The sequence below is a fragment of the Mus caroli genome, chromosome 12, assembly GCF_900094665.2.
Source record: "Mus caroli chromosome 12, CAROLI_EIJ_v1.1, whole genome shotgun sequence".
In the NCBI taxonomy this organism is placed as follows: domain Eukaryota; kingdom Metazoa; phylum Chordata; class Mammalia; order Rodentia; family Muridae; genus Mus; species Mus caroli.
The window spans coordinates 74,409,979-74,432,636 of NC_034581.1; the positions used below are offsets into that span (position 1 = coordinate 74,409,979).

The following is a 22,658-nucleotide window of genomic DNA, read 5'->3' on the forward strand; positions in this document are numbered from 1 at the left end:
AAAGGGGGACGTCACTCCATCCCCAGCCCGGGTAGAGGCAAGCTGTACCAATAGAGCTGGAGGCGTTGACCCGCAAAGCCCCACGCCTGGTTTCTTATCGGACCATCGCTGTACATACTTAGAAAGTGCCTATCACTCGGACACTTTGAAAAGTGTTGCATTCCAGTGCAAACTAACCCGACTGGGGTGGGGGAGGCTGTTCTTCCTCCCCCAGCTCAGGGCCCAAGAGGCCAGGGCTGGCTTCCTGCAGCCATAGGACTAGTCTGGTCCCTTGAGGAAAACCACACCTTCCATGGTGCAGCCTCACCCTCCTGAGGAGAGATAGAGGGTGATTGGGATGTAGGTCAAACAAAAGTGGGCTTTCAGCTGGCGCGGAGCTGCCAAGCCTCTCCCCTTTCCCTAGCCATGCTGGCCTGCACTGTGGACCGCAGGTAGTTCCTTCCCAGCGCAGGTGTTTGGTTTCCTATGGCCAAGGGTGAAGGAGTTCTTGAGTTGTCTCTAGGGAGGCTTGCTAAACAGGAATCACAAAACCCACCTGTCTAGCCTCGCTTCTTATTTTAAGGTCAAGGAAAAACTGCTTTGCAAACAAGGTCTTGTGAATTCAAAATGTGAGCCTTCTGTTACTCTGAATAAAAGTTATGTTTGGTTTTAAATTTAACTAAAAGGCATCTTTTATAACCCACCTTGTGAATATTGCCTATATCTCTTCACTTGCAAAGTGTGGCTGGGGAACAGCTTGCTAGCTTTGCAATCCTCATCCTAGCCCTGAATGGGAACGCCAAATCCTCCCTCTAGCCATTTCCTGTAAGCCCCAGGGCCAAACTGACATTTCTCTGGAGGCTAAAAGAGGGCTCAGTTGATAAAGTGCTTGCTGTCCTGGCAGGAGGACCTGAGTGTGTAAAAAGTGAGGCAGGGGATTGGAATTCAGGAGGTGCAAAAGCCAAGAAGGAAGGGGGCTTTATCCAACCCAGCACGTAAGCTCAGGGTTAGGGACAGTCACTGTCTCACCAAATGAGGTGGGGAATGACTGAGTAAGACACCTAACTTCAAACTAGAGCCTCCACACTATGCAACATACCACCGCCACGCTGAAGGAAATAATAAAAAATTTAAAAACAAGTTTCCCAGCTGGCAAGAGCATAAATAGCTTATCAGATAGCTTTATTTTTTTAAAAAAAAATCATAGCTTGCTTTTTCCTAGGTCACGTTCTGCCAACATTCCAATCAATACCTAAATATAGAGATGACCTGTCAGAGATCAACTCTCTTTTGACAATGAAATAACGTGTCCTGCACCACTCAGAAAGATAAGGCCGAGGCAGCTGGAGGTCCAGCCTCCTGCCCAGGGATGGGAGTTCTGTCCCTCTGACGTGCTCGCCTGCTGCTTTCCTCACATGTTCTCCACATGTGGAGAAATTCTGTCTCAAGAGTAAAGCTTTGATGAAAGAGTCTTGGTAGTCAGGGAGTTTTGAGGAAAAAGGGTCTCAGTCTGCGCTCTAGAACTGCAGAGTTTACAAGGACCACACCAGACAATGCCAGCTCCAATTGCTAACTGGCAGGGACTTCCTTGTTGGTCTCCTGAAGAATGTCTTCAAGGAATACTAAGTGTCCTTTCACCACTCTGTTGGCCGTAAGCTCCCTATCTCTGCAAGATGATAGCAACTTGCCCCTGTCCCCTGTCACGAAGTGAACAGAGCGGCCTGGAGCTGCTGTATTTTAGGAAAAGCCCTGGCTAGAACTTGGCCACTTGACTGACCTCCCTGATAGGCATGCCTAGTCTCTCTAGCTGCGTAGCAGGGTGCTGGGTCCTCGAACCCACTCTTTTCATGCATCCCCAAACTCATGCATGCTGGAAGGTGTATGGGCATGTGCACAGGGCACCCTGCTGTGGGAAACAACCCTCACCCACAGCTTCATTGCATGGCAATGTTTGCCCAAGTAAACGAGAGGTGCCAGGATTTACACCTGTTGTGCTTCCTAAGATGAGATCATTCTAGTCGCCTTTGGCTTCGACCTCTGACTCTGGCAGTAGCCTATGTTTCCCTTTGACTTATATAACACCATCCCAAGCTCTTGGACCAAGCTCTGGTTTCAGACTGTCCCAGGTTGGCCGGTGAACAAGCGCTTGAGGCATCCACGATGCTACATCCTGCCAAGCAACAATTCCATTTCTGCAGCATCACCTGCTGCCCGTTCAGTGGTGCTTGTGTGAGTCTTGGAATATTTTTATTGCATTTTGACCTGAATTCTTTCATAAGAATGAATGGAAATGGAAACTTGAAGTACTGATGTTGGTGATAAAAAAGGGCAGGTCTCACAAACCTAATGTAATTTAAACAAAGATGGAAGTCATTAGGCACGCCAAAAGTGGGGAATAGTTAGCCTAACTCAGATGCTCTCTTGATTTAAGCCAGACAACTGTGTGTTCAATTGTGAAGGGGAAAGAATACACTGGGAAAGCCCACATGAAACTGTGGACATACACGGTCAAAGATTGTGTCTCCAAGGCAAGTGAAATTACTGTATTTGCTCAGTTTTAAGGCTGCACTGATTTAATAGAAATTTTGGGAGGCTTGGTGGAAAAGATACAAGAGATTGTGAATCAAAAAAAAAAAAAGCAATGGTAATGCTATTTTACTTCCAAGGAACAGAGTGTCCCCTTCAAACATGCATACAGGCTGCTTGCTTGCCTCCTTCTTGTTAGATGAGTGAACTTTCAAGAGAGCAGTGACTACAAGAAGATCAGGGTGCCTAGAGACACTGCCCCTGTGGGACTCAGCCCAGCTCCCTAACAAGGAACAAAGCCTTATGTTAATGTGCTGAAAGGAACAGAACTCCGTTCAGGAGAAGTGCAGAGACTACGAAGGTTTCACAGTCCCAGGTGACCAACAAGTAGACCAAGAGCCAGGTATGGTGATAATGTAGTCCATTAATCTCAGCACTCTGGAGACAGACGGAGGAGAATGAGAATTTGAGGTCAGCCTGGGCTACATAAAAACACCGTCTCACTGTTGGAGCAATGGCAAGAGCAACCTCTGCTCTTGCAAAGGACCTGGATTGGGTAAGCTACCCCGTGGTAGCTTACAGCCGTTCATAACTCCAATTCCCAAGAGTTCTCCTGCCCTCCACAGGGACTCCTGTGATGTGCATACATATAGACAGACAGACAGACAGACAGACACTCATAAAAGTTCAAAACAAAAGACGATTCTGTCTCCAAAACTATTTGGGGCAGGAAAGAGGAGGAACCACACATCTAGCGGGACCTAACAGCCATTTTGAAGTTCTTAGATACTAAAGCCTTGCCTTTGCTCTCCAGAGGTCAACCCATTTGTTCTGAACCCCCCATTTTGTTACTCATGTCCTTCATGGGAGTCCTCTGACCCATTCTAATCTCTCCAGTCCCAACTCTGACAACAGTGCTCCCTACTTCCCCGAATGGTCCTTCACTCATCCTTTCACAAAGTAAATGCACTGTCCTCCAACCACAGACTTCTTGCCAAATTCCTCCTGTCCTTGGGCACAAACAACCCAGAAGTGCTCTCAGATCCAGAACATTGCTGGGGAGTGGGAGGGGTGAGTAGAAGGGCTATTCACCCTCCTGAGCCTATGATGGGATGTCTGGGCAGCCACTTCAAAAACACCAGGGCCTGAGAGCCTGTTCCAGGGATGCCACCCAGATGGGACATTGCTCAAAGCGGCCTCCAGTCCTGGGAACAAAGGTGAGGAACTCTTGACAGGGAAACTTAGTCCTACTGGGTATGAATGATACCACTGGTCAGCCCTAGCTGAGAGGGGTCTGGGCTCTGTTTTGTTCTTCTCTGTTCTAATCTTGATATTTTGACTACATTCTCTGTCCCTGCGGCCTAGGCTGTAACGGTGAGAAGCAACAGTCTTAAAAACCTCAGAGGGGCCAGCTCAGAAGAGCACCTTTGGCCCACCTCCCTCAGTGCTATAACTAATGGGGGTACTTTTGCTACCACCTCCTGGTGAAACTGCTCTGGCACAAATTAGGCATTCTGCTCTCCAGGTCCTATGGACTCTGAGCTTCTTGGGGCTGTGCCCAGAGTCCACTTGATAGAGAGCTGGGATTTTGTTTTTTTTTTCCTGTGGGGCAAACTTCTCTGGTTAGGACACAACTGTCAGGGCATGGCTTGGCAGAGCTACCATGCCAAATAGGGGTGTGTGTTTGTGTGTGCGCGCGCGCACGCGCGCGAGAGCGTGTGTTCTTTTGTCTGATTTCCCAAATTCCAGGCAGGAAAGCAAGCTTTCGTCTCTACACAGCTCCAGATCACCCTACCAACATTTGCATTCCCCGGGTATGAAAGGAGTTGGTAGCAGGCCCCATGGAGGACAAGGCTGTAATTCAGCCAGGCCCCAGTGACATCCCAACCGTGAGAGTGCAGCTGGGGCAGCTTACGAACAGCGCCCGGGTCCCAGGGGGAAGTCAGCCCTGTTCTCCAGCCCACAAGCGCCTATTGTTCACTTTCTTGTTTTTCTCCAAATGTTTAGATGTGCTCAGAGCACAGAGAAGCCTGAAACCAAGACCATTGGCCAGGGCAAGCCTGAAGCAGGGAAACCCACTTACTGGAACTCTAGGGCCCCACACTCCCTCCTCAGCTCTTCCTACTCCCCCTGCAATGCCCTGGACTCCGGATCCAGGGGTGGTCTCTTCCTGGCCAGGGCTGTTCAGAGAGCAGTAGGCTTGGGTTGTTCAGCAAGTAAAGTATGGAATCCAGCTCAGACTGGCTTGCTTGACAGTCAGACACAACTGTCCACATTAACTTGAGGCTGTCCAACGTGAGGGCTGGGAGAGTCTGGGCAAGTGCCTTTCTGATTCCCCGCCACTGACCAAGGCTGCTGAAGACAGGAAATAGTCATTGAGTGTCTGTCGGGGCCCCTCTCTGCATCAAGATTGTGACTCTGCGATTTGACCTTTAGGGTTTGACAACTGGCTGCAGCGGCGCTTATCGCTTATGCAGACTCAGGCAATCTCTCAGCCTCTCTGAGCCTCAGTTTCCCTTCTTGGTAATTTTTACTTACTCTGTCTGTAGAGAAAGCTATGGGGGCACTTAGACTCTATAGGCTATTCTTCCTGTTACCATTGGTTACCATGACCCAGTTTGGAAGTTGCCCCAGCGCTGGGAGCAGTCACTTGTGAACCTTGATGTCCACTGTGAGTCAGAACAGCTGTGCAGGAGCAGCAGCGCCAGAGGAATGAAGGATGGAGTGCCTCTCGATACCAGGGTATAGAGAACATGCTGGAAAGCCAGCCTTCTCCCCTCCCTCTCTCCTCTGCCCCAGATCCCTTTCCCTTGGGAGTTCATATTACCTGCCCTCCCCCAGGCCTGGGATTGCAAGCTTCCCTGCGTCTCCAGGCCCTAACAAACCCAGAGAAAACCCTCAACCTGGAAAATGCCCCTCCCCTACCATCCTGGCAGACATTACTGGTCAGAGCCGTGAACAGGGATGCAAGTGGGCAGAGGGAATTCCTACATCAAGGTGGGAATCTGGGTTTGGGATCCTCAGTAGAGTTATAAACATTGGTAATAGTGAACCTTTTGAAATGAAGAGAGATGGACAGAGCAGGCAGGAGGTCCCTAGTGAGACCAGAGGGCTGCAATAGCAAGGTCTGAGTTCTAGCCTTCTATGTCTGTTGTCAGTGCACATGCCTACATAGGGGCTTGGGAGGCTCTGCCTTCTCAAGAGACAGGACTTTATAAGATCCCCCTTCAGAGTCATTAATCCTTATAGGAATAAGCCCCAGGGAGCCTGCAGTGACAGGGCCATATGGCTTTCTTATCTCCCTTATCTGGCAGCACTCACCTTCCATTTGGAATGTTTATCCCAAGATAAAGATCAGATTTCACTTAGGGTGATTGAATGAGGGCCTCCCTGCAATTTCAAATGAATGGGCGATCTGATCCAATCATAGATGAGCAGGACAAGACTAGCTAATGGATGGGGCTCCTCCCATATCCCCGCCCTCTGGATCTCACCCCCACCCCCACCTTCCTTTCCCCAGAATGGCCCTAATTTTTTCTAGGAAAATCTGCTTTTGCCTGCTTTACACAGGAGAGGGAGTTCTGGACAACATGGCCACCGAACACAGGGCCACAGCGTCACACAATTGTTCCTAAGCCACAGTCTGATACTCAGCGGGGCAGCTATTGGTAAAAAAAAAATGTAAAGTAAGCAAACCACACTGGTAAGCTATGCCCGCAATCTAAACGTTTTCTACTTGCCATGGTGAGAAGGGAAAAAAACAGGTGAAATTAATTTTAAGAATTCATCTTCAGGCTTGGGAAGATGGCTCATAAGTGGTTGCCACGCATGCACGAGTTATGGACCTGAGTCTGGATTTCTCAAGACACACATGAGGAAGCCACCCCACACATGGCATGGATGGTCTGTTATCCCAGTGCTGTGGAGGTAGAGACCGCCGGAGTGCTGGAATTCACTAGGCAGCCCATCTGGTCCAATCAGTGAGACCCTGTCTCAAACCTTAGAGTGAAGATGCTAGAGAGATGGCTTGGTAGTAAAGAGTGAGTACTGTTTCTAGAGGACCTGAGTTCTCCACACATGGCCTGAGATGCAAGGATCCCTTCTGACCTCTGTGGGTACCTACACGCATGCACATATATACACACACATACTTGGTTTTGTTTGGTTGTTGTTTTAAGTGTATGGATGGTTTGCCTGCATGTATATACCATGGGCATGCTTGGTGCCTTCAGAGGCCAGAAGAGGGTATTGCATCCCTGACAATGTAGTTACAATGGATTGTGAGTCACCATGTGAGTACTGGGAATTGAACTCAGGTCCTCTGGAAGAGCAGTCAGTGCTCTTAACCACTGAGCCATCTCTCTAGGCCTTAAACTTAAAAAAAAAAAAAAAAAACTTAAAAAAATATAACATGGAGAGCAACTGAGGAAGACATCAACGATCAACTTCTGGCTTCTATATGTGTGCACACATTCCCAGGGGAGACATTAAATGTTGATAGGACACACTCAGCCTTACTTAACCACATTTAAATGACTACTCACTGCTCTGGATAGGAAGTGGAAATGGAGTGGAAATGGGGGAAGGTGGGTGTGTGCTTGATTTCTTCCAGCCCTAGGGAATCTTGGGTGAGGCAAGACTGTAAAGGGTCTCCTGAGGAAGCCACTGCCTCCTTCCAGTCCAGATAAGCACAAGTGACTGAAACAAAGAGAAAGGGAGGGCGGGGCGCTCTGCCCCAGGGGCCAGTGCTAGGAAGGTAGAGAGATCCCAGGCCTCAGACTACTCACTGGCCCCTCTCTGCTTCCCTTTCCTCCCAAGCACTTCTGATTCTTTCTTCTTAAATTGGATATTTTATTTACTTACCTTTCCCGATTTCCCCTCCACAAACCCCTACCCCTACCCGTACCCCCAACTGCTTGCAGCCAACCATCGGCCTGAGGCTGGGGATACCAATGGAAGAGTTAGGGCAAGGACTGGAGGAGCTGAAGGGGTTTGCAACCCCATAGGAAAAACAATATCAACCAACCAGACTCCTCCAGAGCTCCCAGGGACTAAACCACCAACCAAAGAGGACCCATGGCTCCAGCTGCATGTGTAGCATTTCTGATTCTTTTTTTTTTTTGGTTTTTCGAGACAGGGTTTCTCTGTATAGCCCTGGCTGTCCTGGAACTCACTTTGTAGACCAGGCTGGCCTCGAACTCAGAAATCCGCCTGCCTCTGCCTCCCGAGTGCTGGGATTAAAGGTATGTGCCACCACGCCCCAGCAGCATTTCTGATTCTTGATGCTTTGTCTGGTTTGTGTCCACTGCTTCTCTCAGCTCTGATTCTTGCCGCTCTAGGCTTTGAATGCCCAGAGGCGTTCCTGCCACTCTTGGTGTGCATTTGCTGGTTAAAGAAACAACACTGGGGGTGTTGCCGGAATACTGAAAGGCCCTGTGATGTCAGAGCAGCAATAGGGTGAGAGAAAAGGCAGCCCGAGAGCCAAGAGAGAGAGAGGGGCGGGGCGGCCCTGAGAGATGGTGGCCTGTGTGTGATTTCCCCTAGCAAGAGGAAGAGAGAGAAGAATTTGCAAAAGCAGAGGAATGTGATGGCAGCTCCAAGGCAGTGAGATTATTGTGTCAGCAACATTTGGATCCCATTGGTGACAAGAGACATGTGGGCCCGGCAAGGAGACAATTGTGGTAGTTAAGACAGGATGTGAATAAGACATAAAGAAGTGTTTCATCGGTGGGGATGGAAAAGAATGGGGATATGGGGCCAACAGAGGGAGTAGGAAGGGTGGGCCTGGCTTTCACACTTGCCTCTTCTCCTGCGTCTTCAGTAAGTCTCCTATGCGCACACCTGCACACACAGGCCACCCACGGGGAACATGTATTCAAAGCCTCATGTCACATTCTAGCCCACTTGCGAGTCTCGCGATCTGCTTCAAGCTTTCGGCCTTTGTCTTGTTTGCTTCTGACCCTAGAATATAGAACTGGGAAGAAGAGGGAGCAGAAACCAGAGGAGGCAGTACCTTCTCTGGTACCAGGTCCGATTCTGGCTACTGGAGAGAGAAAAGCCCCTGAGAAGTCACAAGCTCTTCTGGGACGGAAAGGAGAGGCCAGACCGGTGAAGGAAGACCTGGGGAGGCGGGAAAACCCTTTCTTTGAACTAAGCAGGGAGAACAACTGTTAGCTGGTTCTGATGCACATGCTCACACATGTGTGGGCCACATGAAGGGTCTATAATTGAGACTGGGGGCCTGCAGGGGACAGATGAGCTTCTTGCAAGGAGTCAGTGGGATCATGCTTGAGGACCCAGCTGAAACGGGGCTTTATTTTTAAAGACCCTTAAAATTGTTGTCTCTGCTAGCCTAAATATAACAGAGTGGCCTTCTTCCAGGCTTCTGAATGAGCTCCAGTACTCTACATATGAAGAGAAAAATGTGAGAGAGAGAGAGTGAGAGAGAGAGAGAGAGAGAGAGAGAGAGAGAGAGAGAGAGAGCACCACAGATCCACAGATGGAAAAGGTCACACAGCTAGCCCTCTGGGTGTGCTGGGGGAGGGAGATGGATGGACTGGCTGTAGACACACTGCATTCCCCTGGCCTCACACTCAAGAAAGATTGACGACTGCTGGGCAGAGGAAGAGGGGAGCCAGCACCCACTTTATATCTAAAGTCTGCCTGGCAAAGTAAGGAACACTTAAGGCCCAGGCTTGAACTCAGCCAACAGTCCAGTGAGCAGAGAGGAGGGCTGCACAAGCATGGATGTTATATGCAGGACAACAACCAACCCGTGTGACATTTAAATAGAAGACTCTGAGCAGAGTGGTGGGGTTAGAGAACCGGAAAGGTCAAAGGAAGGGTTCAGACTGGCCTTAAAGGACAAGGGCAGAAAAGGAGAAAGAAACAGTAAGAGGGGGTAGGATGAGCCTGGGGGGGGGGGGGGGGGGGGGGGGGGGGGGCGGGGGATGTTCTAAGTAGTCAGATGACACAGGAGTGCAAGAATGTGTGAGTGAGTAGGAGGTAGAAGCTTACAGCCCCAGGGCTCCATGCCTCTCTCTAAAATATGTCTTTGAGTCTGTAGATAAACAGAAGCCATTGGAAGGGTTAGGGCAGGGGAAGAAGTCCACAGAATCACATCCATTGAAGGAAGGTTGATTTGGCAATAAGGTACACAGCATAGAGCTTCCCAGCGGCATGGAACAGTCCAAGAATGCCCATGTGAGGGAAATGTCTGCATTCCGTCCAGGGAAGCTAGCTACTCATGTCAGACCCTCAAGCCTCAGGGACATGACACAGTGGACATTTTCTTTTCCTTGCACACCTAAAACGGTGGCACAAGGCTAAGGCGATTTAGGATCCAGAAAGAAGGAACCTCTTCCCTCTTCAGCTTGAACCGCCATGTGTCTGGGACAGAATTCCTGAATCTCACAGGAAGGTTTCATGAAATAGATGGCCAACGGGGGGACATGCATGGCCTTGGTCATATGCACTGAGGGCTGGGTTGGAGGATTCTGTAGTTTAGAGATCCCTCATGTTTCCTTAAGAATTGTATGTTGAAGATTTTGGTCCTTGGTTGTTCTGCACTGCCCAGAGAATGACCTACAGTAGCACACGTCAAGTTGTGAATGAGGGTGTCTATTAAGAATGCAACAAGCCAAAGTAAGGGCTGGAGAGATGGCTCAGTGGTTAAGATCACTGACTGCTCTTCCAGAGGTTCTGAGTTCAATTCCCAGCAACCACATGGTGGCTCACAACCATCTGTCATGGGATCTGATGCCCTCTTCTGGTGTGTCTGAAGAGAGCAACACTATACTCACATAATAAGATAAATAAATCTTTAAAAAGCAAAACAAAAAAACATGGCAACGTCAAAGAGGAATAGAGAGAGACAGAGATGTAGAGACAGAGAGATAACATCTTCAGATCTTTGAAGGCACTAAGCATCCCACAGAAACTGGGGAAGTTGAGGCAGTTCACTACGGTTCTCAGCTAAGCTCTCTCCATACAGGAGTTCCTTCTCCTTCTGCACTTCAGGTACTTTTAATATCGTGGGATCAACAATAGACCCCTCTGTTGGAACTGACTTACCTTCTAGCTGCTTTCAAGGACACAGCTTTTATAGTCTTGGCCTGTTAGCCATTCTCTTCCCTTGCTGTTGCAGAGTTAAGCAGCCAACCCTGAGACAAGAGAATTATTGGAGGACACTTTGAGGCAAACATGCTTGGGTTTGAAATGAGATGAGGGACCACCACGCATCCAGAACCAAATGAAAATTTACCAGTATAATGCACCCGTCCATAGCATTACTAGGAGATGGTAAAATGCTGAAGAGGTGGGGCCTAGGGCTGGAATATAGCTCTATGGAGAGAATGCTTCCCTAGCCCTAGCGTGCAGGAAGCCCTGGGTTGGATCATCAGCACAGCAAAAGAAGTGTGGTGGTCTTTCCCAGTGGTTTCAGCACTCAGAATATTGAGACAGGAGGATCAGAAGTTCAAGGCAAGCTGTGGCTATATGAGATCCTGCTTTAAGTATTAGACCAGAAGAGAAGAAAGAAAGCCAGAAGTGGGAAAGCCTAGTTAAAGGACGTTAGGAAGCTGAGGATGGGACCTTCTGGGTCACTGTCACCTTTTCTCTCTGCCCCCTCCCGGTGCTTCCTTTCTCTGACTCTTCCTCCTCCTAATTCCATACACACATAGAGACAGCACTCCTAACCTTTACCTTCATTTCTGGGGCCAGAATACTTCTTCAGAGCTCAGACCCTCTCCTTGTCCTACAGCAGAGATGACCAGAGTGTGTGTTAGCCTGATGACACTGATTATATATAGCCCCAATAGTGACTATATAACCACACCAACTCCGTACATGTGCTCCATACATGTGCACCCCACATGCCAGCCCTATGCTACTGGGGTTGACTTCAAGTCCTCTTGTCCGTTGCTGGCACATAGGGAGGCAAGTTATAGTTTTGTACTAGCCTTGGATCCTGTAACCTTGCAGTCATATGTGGGTTCTAGTTCTTTGTTAATTCAATTGGATTTTCTCTATGAATCATGTCACCTGCAACAAAAATATGTTTATTTATTTGTTCCTAATCTGCATACATTTCTATTTCCTTTCCATGTCTTAACACATTTCCTATGACTTTCTAGTACAGTGTTGAAAAGCAATGGGCTGGGTCTTCTTTTGTTCCTTCTCTTGGTTAGAAAGCTTTGAGTTTCTTATCAGTAAGTACATTGTTAGCTCTGTGGCTTTTTTGTAGATATCTTTTCAAGCTGAGGAAATACCCCTGTGTACCTAATTTACAGAATTTTGGGGAAGAGAGTGTTAGACTACTGGCTTGTTAATTGGCTAGTGTGTAGGTTGGTTGGTTGGTTGGTTGGTTGGTTGGTTGGTTGGTTGGCTGGTTGGTTGAGGGTGTCATGTATATCCCAGACTGACTTCAAACTTGCTACAGTCAAGGATGACCTTGAACTTCCAACCCTCCTGCTTCTACCTCCCAAGTGCTCAGATTACAGAAGTGTTCCACCATGGCTTGTTTTGATGGGTGTTACAGAGGGCGCCCCAGGCTTTGTGAACACCAGGTAAGCACTCTAACAACTAAGATACATTCCCCTGCCCAAGTGCTGAATTTTGTCAACTGTTCTTTGTCAACTGTTGATGTGATCTTATGATTTTTTTATTTTTTTCTTAGCGTATTGAAGGGATGGACGCCATTTTGATTAATTTTCACAAGTTGAACAGCTTCCCATTGCTGAGAGAAATCCCACTGAATTTCAATACATAATTAGTTCTATATACTGTTGGGTTTGGTTTGATAAAATTGTACTGAATATTTTAGAATCTATGTTCATGAGAAATAATTGGTCTCCTTTTTCTTCATCACAGTCTGGTTTTAGATGACATTGGCATCATAGACTTATTTAGGAAGTGTTAATCGCCCCTTTCTCCCCATCTCCTAAAAATTACTGCAGAGACTTAGTGTAATATCTGCCTTAAATATTTGGTAAAATTTATCTGTGGACCATTATGAACATGGTTTGCCTTCAGTTTTGAAAGATTATTAATTATCAATTTAATCTGCCAAATAGCTACATGTTTCTATATTTCTTCCTGTGTGAGTTTTACCTGGTTATATTTTTCAGAAAATTGAGCAATTTCCAACCACCAATTGTGATAAGTTGGATTTCCATTTTTTGTTTGTTTGTTTGTTTGTTGTTTGTTTGTTTGTTTGTTTATGGGGAGCAGAGGCTTTATTGAGGGCTATGGACTGTCTGGCTTCACTCAAAGGCCACACACTGAATCTTGAAGTCACTCACCATCTGATGCTATGTGGTTGATGGCCTCCATGTTGAAGTGGTTGGGGAACTTGAACTCATGCCTATCAGGCAGCTTGACGCTCAGGTCAGCCTAGTCAAAGGTGATGCACACCGCCACGATGCTCCCTGGCTGGAAGGGGTTGTTAGACTCCTGGTGTTCAGTTCCCCGGGCTCCACTATCCTTGCTATTACACACAGTTGGTGTCCCCATGGGCACTGAAGCTGGGGGTTGAAGTGCAGGCACTGTTGTTGCTGTTGTTCCCAAGGTGCAGCACAAGCTCTTGGAATTGGGGGTGGAGGGTGGGGGGAACCACCTCTCCCCAAACTCTGAGACACTTCCTGGGTTTGAGATTCAGGTTGCTGGCAACCAGACCACAGGCCATGACTGAAGGGAAGAAGAGAGTCCTGCGACCTGCTCCACCAGCTGTCAGAAGACTCTGCCAAAGAGATCTCCATTTTCATTCAGGTTTGAGTACCTTTAAATTTCTCTTGGGATTTTTCTTTTGACTCTGGTCTTCTTTACAACCTGCTCTTTAATCCGCAAGTGTTTGAGAGTTTCCCAACTATTTTTTCTGCTATTGGTTTCTGCAGCCATTTTGTGATCTGAGACCATTGTGTGGGTCTCTCAATGGCTTGCATTCTTTTTATCTTTTAATATCAAACCTGTAATTTCATCACTTTCAAGGCTGAGATAGGAGGAAGATGGGTTCAGAGCTGGTCTGAGTTACTTGGCAAGACTCTATGTCAAAAACAGAAAATGAAACTGCCACAAAAGACTTGTGCATAAATCTTTGCTGTGTTCTAGATTATTTATTTCTATAGTCTATATTATAACTAAACTATTCAGCAAATATTTATTAAATATCTTCTGTGTGTCAAGTATATGCACAAAATATCTTCCAGCATTAAAATCCCTTTATAGTCGGAGCAGTGTGTGTGTGTGTGTGTGTGTGTGTGTGTTTTTCAAGACAGGGTTTATCTGTGTATCCTTGGTTGTCCTAGAATTCACTTTGTAGACAAGGCTGATTTCGAACTCACAGAGATCTGCTTACCTCTGCCTCCCAAGTGCTGGAATTAAAGCCGTGAGCTACCATTCCTGGCATGTTTGGTTTTTTGTGCGTGTGTGTGTGTGTGTGTGTGTGTGTGTGTGTGTGCGCGCACGCACGCACACATGCACATATGTGTACAAGCGCTGGGTCCCCTGGAGTTACAGATAGTTGTAGCCTACCAAGCATGAGTGCTGGGAACTAAACTCTGGCCCTCTGCAAGAGCAACAAGCCCTCTTAACCACCGAGTCATCTCTAGAAACGCCCAGGATTAAAAATTTAAGGCAAGTGCTGCCAGATAAAACACAGGATGCCTAGCTAAATTTGAATTTCAGATAAACAACGAAAAATTTCTTATCATAACTATTCCCCCAAACATTGCCTGGAGTCAGTTTAGCCTTTAAAAAAAAAAATAACAACAGTGTTCATTGTGTGTATGTAATTCAGAGTTAACTGGGAGCCTTATCTTTTATTTGCTAAATCTAACAACCACATCGCAGGTACAGTTCCCAGAAGTCAAAACTGATGACCATCTTCAGCATTCTCAGCACATATGGACAAAAGCAATGTGTTCAGAAAAGTGGGGCCAGTCTTCTCTAACAGCAAATGGAAACACACAAATCCTGACAGGAGCAGAATCTTCCTTTCTTTTAAAAATAAACCAAGGGGACAGGAAGATGGCTCTGTGGGTGCTGCCAAGTCTGATGATCTGAGTTCAATCCCTAGAACCCACCTGGTGGAAGGAGAGAACCAATACCCACAACTCTGACCTCCACACATGCACTGTGGCACATGAACACACACACACACACACCACAACTTAAGTAAATGTAAAAACACATGACTAAACAAAACTTTTATCTTTTCATGATAGGTAGGAAATGGTCATTCATAAAACTTGGATTATCTCTAATAACCGTTTTCATTTCCATTTATGAATATCATGTTTCTATCCCTTGTTCATTGCCTTTTTGGTTTGGGGTTGTTGTTGTTGTTTTTGTTGCTGTTGTCAAGTCATCTGAACTCAAGCATGTTTGCATGTGTATATATGTCCATGTGGGTATGTGTACATGTGAATGTAGGTATGCATGTACATGTATGTGCTTGTGTGTGTAAAGGTCAGAGATCAGCATCAGGTTTCCTCCCCTAACACTCTCCACCTTCCTTTTTGCAATAGGGCCTCTCACTGAAGCTCAATTCACCACTGGGTGGACCAGCTATCCAGGGAGCTCCTGCAAGCTGCTTCTCTGCACTGGCTTTTTACAGGAGTGTTGGAGATTTGAACCCATACCCTTCATGGCTGTGCAGCAAACACTTCTCCAGCTAGGCCATCTTCTTAGCACTCTGTAAGAACTATTATTAGTGTTGCTGTTGTTGTTATTATTATTATTGTGTCTCTATTTCTCCAAGATTTTTTATATTGCCTTTTAATTTGGTTCACATTACTTTTCAAAGTAAATCCATTTAAATATTTTATGTTCTCAATTCCTGCGTCCCGAATTGTTTCCCTTGTTTTTATCCTGCAAGCCTTTTTTAGAGATTAACATGCCATTCATTTGTATTTTCTTTCAGAAGGGTTTTTTTTTTAATTATTTTTATTTTACATGAATTGGTGTTTTGCTTGCTTGTTTGTCTGTGTGAGGATGTCAGATCCCCTGGAACTGCAGTTATAGACAGTTGTGAACTGCTATGTGGGTGTTGGGAATTGAACAGGGGTTCTTTAAAAGAGAGCCAGTGCTCTTAACTGCTGAGCCATTTCCCCCACCCCACCCCACCCCACCCCACCCCAACCTTTTTTTTTAGTGTGTCTTGCATTCAACTAAATAAACCATAAGAGGTTTCTCTGGAAATGTTACACAGTAAGATTCTAGATTCACCTTTTTCTTCAAATCTCTAATGTGTCTCAGCTTTATTAAAAAAATAATAAAGTCTTTCCTTTTCAATGACACATTGGTACCACACATAAAAGAAAGAAAGAAAGAAAGAAAGAAAGAAAGAAAGAAAGAAAGAAAGAAAGAAAGAAAGAAAGAAAGAAAGGAAGGAAGGAAGGAAGGAANGAAAGAAAGAAAGAAAGAAAGAAAGAAAGAAAGAAAGAAAGAAAGGAAGGAAGGAAGGAAGGAAGGAAGGAAGGAAGGAAGGAAGGAAGGAAAGAAAAGAAAAGAAAAAAGCCAAAACAAGTAGCAAAAGAAAAGATCCAAGTTGGCCATGGTAGTGCATGCCTTTAATCCTAACATTGGGGAGGTGGAGCCAAGTGAATCTCTGTGAATTTAAGGCCAGTCTTGTCTATATAGTGAGATGCAGGACAGCCAGAGCTATGGAATAAGACCCTGTCTTTAAAAAAACAAAAAACAAAAAACAAAAAACAAAAAACAAAAAACAGGGCTGGAGAGATGGCTCAGCAGTTAAGAGCACCGACTGCTCTTCCAAAGTTCATGAGTTCAAATCCCAGCAACCACATGATGGCTCACAACCATCTCTAATGGGATCTGATGCCCTCTTCTGGTGTGTCTGAAGACAGCTACAGTGTACTTACATATAATAAATAAATAAATCTTTAAAAAAAAAACAACAAAACAAAACGAAATTCATTTTCTTTTATTATATCATTTAGTCTCTCTGTGCATGGTTATAGCAGCGATACAATGAGGCTCCATTGCGATTCACTTGTATATCTAATAAAGTACTTCACCTGTGGCTTCATTCTACCTTAGGCATACTTTAGATTCTGAGAAATAACTGCACATTACTTCTTTCTGTTTGGTTTTAAGAGATCCAGTGTGTCTATGCTTCCCAGACTAATCCCAAACATTCTGAACTCAGGTAATCCTCCTGCCTCAGCTTTCCGAACTTGCATGATCATTTCTATCAGCCCTGGAAAATCAACAATAAGTGTCTGAATTTGAATACACACAATTCAAAATGCCCTCTGAGGTCAGAAGAACACTTTAAATCAGTGAGGTTAAGCTGGAAAAAAAGTGTGTGGGGGGGAGGGGAGAGGGTGGGTGGAGGCTGCAAAGAGCATTCAGAGGGAGAACATGCAGGGTGCCCAACAAGTTGCTCAGCTTTGTTTGACCTTGAGTAAGTTGTGTAGTCTCTCTGGGACTCAGGTTCCTCATTGCTAAAATGACAGGGTTGGCCTACTTGACAGCCAAGCCCCTTCCTGCGCTGACATTTGCTGACAGTGATGCCCCTCTGGGGAATATCAGATTAGGGAAGAAGCAGATCTGTGTGTCAGTCAGCAGGCAGCCCTATCATTAGAAGACTAAGCAGAACACGGCCCTAGGACTGATGGCCGGGGACACTGGGCACCAAAGTCAGTCCTGGTGGTATCCAGGGCAACCTTAGCACCAGGCATCACAGTGAAACACAAAGGTGCTGGACTTGTAGATCAGAGATCAACAGCACAAAAATTAAAGCCTCTATAAGAGGGATCATTGGAGGAAAATGTTAAAAACAAAATAAATGAATAACTCCTTAGGCTAGAAAAGGACATGTTTGGATGGCTCTAGCTTTGGGTTCCAAGGGTTACAGAAACTACTTTATAGAGAACATGGCAGTCTTGTTGCAGTAGAACAGAGGTCCACTCAAGCCAGCTCGTGAGGCTTTCAGGGCCAGGAACATGAATTTAAGTGCGACTCACAGGGAAAGACAAACTGCAGGGACTCAGCTCTGGCTCCCACAAGTGTCCCTCACTGAACCTCTGTTCTCAGTGCCTCACTGCCAGCTGCCACTTCACTGTAAAGTCAGCTCTGAGATGAACCCCACTCCATCCTCTGCATATCTTCCTAGTCGCTGTGTCTGTGGCCCACTGGCCCATGCTTTCCATTTAACTCCAGATTCCCCTGAGCAGACTCTTACCCTCACTTAGTTTTCAGTGTCAAGCCACATCAATCACTGATAATTGCCGGCTAGCCAAAGAACGGGTCACCATCAGGTGTCCTGACCCAATCGTATGTGAGGAAGGGAGGAGAGGCATGTGCCCAAGGTCATGACTATGTAATTTCTTAGAGCAAGTTGGGTCAGTATGTGAGTAGACCTGCCAGTGGTGGACGCCTTCAGCAAAGAGGCCAGTGTCTTAACAGGACAACGTAGGAGAACAAAGTCTGACGCTGAACTTTTATACAGAAACCGGTTGGAAGAGCCTCTCTCAGGACAACCTCTGAAATCCTGTGAGATTCCTGCCTCTTTGAGGCAGGCTAATGAAGCTGCCTCAGGCTGGGGCTGGGCAGCAGGGCTTCTGAGAGTCATCTCTTTGTTTCTTAGCCTTGGAGCGCAGAGCACAGTGGTTCTCAACCTGTGGGTCTCGACCCCTTTGGGGGTTGAATACCAGATATCCTATATATCCGATATTTACATTATGATTCATAATGGTAGCAAAATTATAGTTATGAAGTATCAACGAAAATAACTTTATGGCTGGGGGTCAGAACAACATGAGGAATTGTATTAAAGGGTTGCAGCATTAGGAAGGCTTAGAAATTTTGGAATTGAGTATAGTGATTCCTCCGCCTAGTCGGATTTCTCTATCCAAAATGTCTGGTCTTGGCTGATGGGAGGCTGGCTGGTTGAGGACTATATAAAACACTGATTCTGATCATTACTTACTAGAGGACGGACACACACACACACACACCTCCCAGCCTCTCTGCGTAGGCTTAGCTTATGAATATCCAGTTTCTATCTTTTCTTATAAGCCAATTTGCAACTCAGTACCTTTACCACTGACATGATTAAGTTTAGGAGGGGAAAAAAAAACCTCAATGACTTCAAATTCAAAGTTTTGATGAATATAGACGTAAAGTCGGAAGAAAGCTTCCTCTATCCAGAACATAGCTCCCCACATACCTCACTATCTAAAATAAGACCAGAGCTTGGAAATGAGCCAAGAGGTGTCTAAGCAGCCAGATGAATCCACCCAAACCCATACTGGACTGTTTAGAGAATCATACAAACAAAGCAAATGTGTCCCTGGAGGGCTGAGTGGTCTGTGGCCCTTTAAGACTGACTGGTTGAGTCCTGTGGAATGGGGAACTTCGGGAACTTTGGAACCCTTACTCATGTTGTATTGGTGCCCTTTTGGTCACATAGAAGTTTAATAAGTTTGCATAGATGGTTTCTCAATCCAGAACAGACTAAAGGAAGTAAATTAGCTAAGAAAAAGATAGGTTGTAAGGTTGCTGTAGGCAATATACCATTTTCCTGCTGGTTTACAAAAGAAGAGATAAAACACTTGTTTTTAAAAAGAATAAAGACAAGCCATACACTGCTCTTCTGGAAGATCTAGGTTCAATTCACCACGCCCACATTGGGTAGGTCACAACTGCCTGTAACTCCAGCTTCAAGGGAATCCGAAGTCTCGCTTCCACTGCTACCCACATTCTCATGAACAGACTCTCATCTAGATGCACAAGAATACACATAATTTTAAAGTAAGTAAATATTTTTAATGTAAAAAAGACCTATGAATCCCCAAAAAAACATAAATACACACATCTAAAGGCTCGGTGTGACTGGAATATAGTATGCTAACTAATACTTACAAAAATGACCGTAAGCGGAGTTTTAAAATATTAAATTAAAATAAAAGCATCCTAGTTAGATATGATGGAACGTATCTGTAGTCTTATCTAATCAGGAAGTTGAGGCAGGAAGATCGATTGCTAGAGTTTATGAGTCCTCTATCAGCCTGGGCAACAACAGAGCGAGAGCCTGTCCAAAAAGAAAAATCCCAGCCTATTCTACATTAAAATCTATTACCTATATGACGGTTTTAAAGAATATGATTGCATTTCATAAGCATGCTATTTCCGAGAACAAACTTCAAGCTAACGGGGATGTCCTGCCGTCTAAAGTGACATGTGCTGCTCTAGATGACGGAGGCTTCACCATTGCTTCAGGCAGACCCCCAAGGATACTAGAGGACAGCCAGGCACCGAGTCAGCCAGGAAAATGCTGGGACTTTGACTTATATGCTATTTGGAATCAACCAACAGGGGCTTAAGAAGGTTTTACTGTATTTGGTTTGCAGACTTTGCTTGGCACCGTCTCTTTAAAAGGCTGCCTGCCTTTGAACTAATCCTCTATTTATAATCCAGCTGCAGGAAGGCCTCTGCGATGTATACACATTCTTAGAATTTACTGGAGTGCTGCTCCAGTCAGACCCCCATCCAGAGCCCTGCCTGATCCTCTCTCCGAGGAGAGCACCCCACACTATCCTGGAAGCATCAGGGTGCTGTGGGAGACAAGCTGCCTGGCATACCTAGGTATGCACCCCACATTCTTGGTGGGGAGCACAGGGCATGTTTGAGGCTGGGGCATGAGCTAGATTAGGCTCAGTAAACACCATCCCTCACTCCTGACAGGCCGTGCTGTTCAACAACCCCCTCCTGGAGGCCAGGGGCCAAGGCCTCATGTACAGCTTGCCCACTCCAGCCGCTCCTTTTTTTTTTTTATAACTCATTCCCTCCCCAAAAACGACAACGCCAACTTCACATTTTCCTTTTCCCCCCCTCACACAAATTATTGCAAGTCATGGCAGTCTAAATATAGCCCCCAGTCTGTTTTCCAGATGCTGGCTCGCCAGCCAGCCTCGACATTTTCCTGATGAGGTTCCAGCTGCTTCTTTGCTCTGGCCTGCCTTTCTCCTCTGTCTCACCTTTTTCCCCCTCCCTGATATTCTTCCCCTCTGCCTCCCGGAGTCATTAGTCTTTCCTGCCTCTCCAGTTCAAAGGAAAGTTCTAGAATCATAATCCAAAGCCTGACAGCCCCATCCCCAGCTCTCTAATGGTACAAGCGGCAGGATAGGGATATAATCTAGGGAAGAGTCGAGAGAGACATGGGGTCCCTCGAAGACCCCTGCCAATCAGCTTCCCTGATGCGTGCTCAACCCCACATGTACTTGCTTGGTTCATAAGCCCATGGACTTCCTTGCCTATTTCTGCCTCTTGGGTCCTTGATGCCAAAAAGTGGCTGATGGCTATGTCTCCATTTGACAGTCTCCTTCCAGGATGACAGTGGTTGGAGCACACTGGAAACCCACTTCCTTTGGGTTAGGTAATATCAATTCCTTTTACCTTTCTTCATCAGAAGAGATGTCCAGAGTTTAACCATTTTCATGATTCTCTCTGTACAGCCTCCAAGTTGGCCACATCCCATGTAGGATGCGGACTCGGGCCTTGACTCCCTCTGAGTTAATAAGGGTTTGGTTCCTGATGCATGGGAGCAATTTCCCTGAAGCTCTATCAAAGGCCCCTACTTTTAAAAAGATGTGATGTGTGACCACACCCAACCTGAGCTACACTCTAATGATACATTGGTCTTTTTGTACCCTAAAAGCAAAGTTTTCTATACACATGTATATTGTATTCCATCTTTTTCAGTGTGCTTGTGCATGACAGTGAACTTAAGATCTTCTTTTGAAGGTCTCAAAGAGAACTGGTCCTATAGCAAGAGAATATATGACTATTATGTCAGTTCTATCACTCACTTGTTATATAAATAGCTATTGGACATCTTTTTAGGCCAAACATTGGACATTCCATTGGCCTATTCCAGGGCTCAGCATAATTAACATCTGGGGACACATACCCTCAGGATAGACTGCTCCATGCATTGTGTAAGTTCAACAGCATCCCTGCCCTCTAGTCACTAGTGCTAGTAATTCACACACAAGTTGTGATGAGCAAAAGTGTCTACAAATATGGTCTCTCGAAGGCAAAGTCTCCACAGGTTCTGAGCTTCTACCCTAGTGTGATAAACAGCAGAGGCGGGCTGTCACGGGGGCCCTACAGTCTAATGCACTTGAGTCATGTTCTGAAAGATGAATACACTTCCCACATAGCGACAGTGTTAGAGGGAGAATATCCCAAGTGGAAGACACAGCATGAACAAAGGTACTACGGTGTCCCAGAATGGATCAGCCGCTTGACATGAGCTATCTGATAAAAGACGATGAACTAGGGTGAGCCATGTTTGACCAGGATGTGTCTGTGAGGATGTGACCCTGAGGGTAAGAAACACTCTTAAGTTGAGGAATGTGAAAAACATGTGTAATTTTGATCTGCAGACATGGAGGTGGGAAATATGTGGAGATAATTCAGAAAGAGGCCGTTTATACTTGAATTGAGGTAGCAGGAGACAATATTTGAGGGATTGTTTGGAGACAGACATTACAGAACTCAGGCCCAGTGGGTGTGAGGGAGGAGAGAGAAAAGAGCTAGAAAAGACCTCAGTGCCTCAGGATTGATAGACTCTTGGTGGTTAGCTGTCTCAACAAAGATCTTGTTTTATAGCCTGGCTGTACCCACCTTATCTAGGGAGAACAGACTCTGAGACAGTTTCTACTGGGGAGTACTTATGTTCATCTTGCCTCCTGCTTGCTTTACAGTCAGGCTCATGGAGGGCACCAGAACCCACCTATGAGGGCCTTAGTTAGAGAATCCAGCTACTAGGCCAGCTTCTAGCAGGCGGGTTGCTCTGAGCCTCAGTTTACATATTTGTGATAGAAGAGAGCTCCGGCTCCCAGCCTAGGCGGGTGTGCTACAGTGGGTCTGGCTGTTTCGGTGGGTGGTTCAGACCCCCATGGGGACTTGGCATGCAGTGCCTCCAGTTGGCAAGGCTCATGAGTGGTTGTAATCAGGCCTGATGGAAAGGCCCCCTGACTCCACCACGGCCTTGAGCAGCTGCCAACTCCACAACCAGGCCTGCTTCAGAACTTGCCTGCAAGGGTTTTTTCCAGGATGTCTGCTTCCTGCAAATAGGCTTTCCAAAACCTTCTCAGGCCCCAGCAAAGCCCCCTTGGCTGTGC

General features: G+C 46.2%; 1 pseudogene; it reads right to left on the bottom strand.

Annotated features, from left to right (window-relative positions):
- Positions 1–12,767: 12,767 nt before the first annotated feature.
- Positions 12,768–13,189, bottom strand: LOC110307463 (annotated as a pseudogene).
- Between the last annotated feature and the right edge of the window lie 9,469 nt (positions 13,190–22,658).